The following is a 2,087-nucleotide window of genomic DNA, read 5'->3' on the forward strand; positions in this document are numbered from 1 at the left end:
GAGAGAGAGAGAGAGAGAGAGAGAGAGAGAGAGAGAGAGAGAGAGAGAGAGAGACTGAGAGAGAGCTGGAGTGAACACATTGCTTCTGTCATGGGTGGACCAGAAGTAGATAGTCATGTGACTGCAAGGAACCTGCAGGAGCAGGGGACTGGAAAATGAAGGAAACACTTGGGACAGCCAGTGAGCAGCAACCCACATTGCTTGCCACTTGTGGCATCTTTGAGCCCCCTCTATCATGTGTCCAGTGACCCAGTTAGAGTGGTTAATTCCAAGGGCAGCTTGAACTTGTGAAGATCTGGGCAGCTGTGTAAATCACAGCCCTTGGCTTCAGACTGAGTGTTCAAATGTCTCTTGGCGTAGCTCTGTTTCTAAAGGCAGGGAGTATCATGCTTGCCCATTCGCATTCTCTAGAAGAGACATTTCTGCCACCATAAAAACTATTCCTTATTTCTTTTAAAAATTGTACAAGATAAACATGTATTTCTACAAGATTAAACACCTTCCAGAATAAATTCTTCAGTTGGAAATGCAGGAAAACTCTCATCCGTCATTGCCCCAACTACTTCTTAAACACATGATGCAAAAAATAGATCACTGTGCCATACAATTTCTTTTTGATCAGGGAAAACATCTATTTGATCACAAATATGAAATCACTATACAGTTATATCTAAAGTGCTACTTCATGTCACAGATAAGTAAGCAACTTTAAATGAAGAAGAATATAACAAGTATGGAAAAAAATCCAAGCTCATCTGTTCCTTACTCCTTATATATTTTTATTTATTTATTTACTTTTAATTTTTTAATTTTTTTTATCCATGTCTCCCCATTCACAATACAGACTAGGCACAGTGGCCTGGGCTGAGGTGTACATGGGGTGGCTTTATTATATGTCCTCTTTCTATACAGCCAGTGTAAGAATACAGCCTGTGGTAAGCACAAGGAGGCCTTATATATTTTTAAAGAATACAACCCTGTAGATCTACAAATAGACAGTTTTAACTCCCCCCTTGTCCTTTGACAGGTAGGGTTTGTGGCAGTTTGGAAGAGGACCATGGGCACTTCCTTTTTCCTGACAGCTGGTCAGCCCACTTTGATAGTGGATAAACCCATATTCCACATGTTGTTCAGTTCCATGTGGACAGATGGAAATATTTTCTCACCTTCTATTTCAGATGATGGCTAATGTGTCTACTTGAACTAAATGATTTTCAGACGTCTTTCACCTTTGAGTTCTAGTGAAGCTGGCTGTGGTTTAGTGTATTAGCTACATTGAAACAAAAGTTCATGGAATGTATTTGACCTCATTTAGTTTCCTTCCAATTTCTTTGTAATGCTATGACCGAAGCTGAGAACATTTGGTCACCGATTCTAACTCTAACATTGTTACTTTCCAGAATAGAACATTGAAAAAAAAAAGTCCATAGAATCTACAGATTGTTATTCCACGATAGCCATTTCTCATGGTTGGTTTCTCTGGTGTGTGTGTGTGTGTGTGTGTGTGTATGTGCGCACACACACACACATATTGAGAGAGGATCCTATGTAGTGAAGACTTGTCTTGAGTTTACTGTGTATCCTCATCTGACTTTGAAGACTTGGTGATCCTCCTGCCTCAGCCTCTTTTCTGCACAGATTGTGGTCATGTGCCACCACATCTGGCTGTATGGAGATTAAAGTGTTGAAAATTACTCGACTTCCTTCCTGTCTAAAGGTGGGTTCTGTGCATCAATTTTGGATCCGGACAATCTTATATTCCTTCATCAGTAAGATATGGGAAGATGATGGATGACTTCTCAGTTCAGGTTATAAAGGCTGTGCCTCCTTGTCTTGCTCATTGGAACACTCTGACCCATGACTCTAGGATTCTAAGTGAGAAATTCATTTACTTCAGGGCCACTGTGCTGTGAGGGGTCATAACATGTGTCAGGGCCACACACTGAGGCTCTTGTACCAAGATTAGTCTCATCTGAGTCATCTCAGCCCAGGTACTAGGTATGTGAATATAGAATCCCTAAAAGATTCTATCCTCAGCCGGGCGATGGTGGCGCATGCCTTTAATCCCAGCACTTGGGAGGCAGAGG

The 2,087-nt window shown here is 41.3% G+C and overlaps 1 non-coding gene across 1 annotated transcript; it reads right to left on the minus strand.

Annotated features, from left to right (window-relative positions):
• Positions 1-819: 819 nt before the first annotated feature.
• Positions 820-952, minus strand: LOC126496455 (small nucleolar RNA SNORA51). Its single transcript, XR_007590367.1, has one exon. It is a non-coding gene; the product is annotated as a small nucleolar RNA SNORA51 (small nucleolar RNA).
• Positions 953-2,087: the final 1,135 nt, after the last annotated feature.

The sequence above is a fragment of the Alexandromys fortis genome, unplaced genomic scaffold (assembly GCF_014885135.2).
Source record: "Alexandromys fortis isolate MF-2015 unplaced genomic scaffold, M_Fortis_MF-2015_v1.1 scaffold_4775, whole genome shotgun sequence".
Lineage (NCBI taxonomy): Eukaryota > Metazoa > Chordata > Mammalia > Rodentia > Cricetidae > Alexandromys > Alexandromys fortis.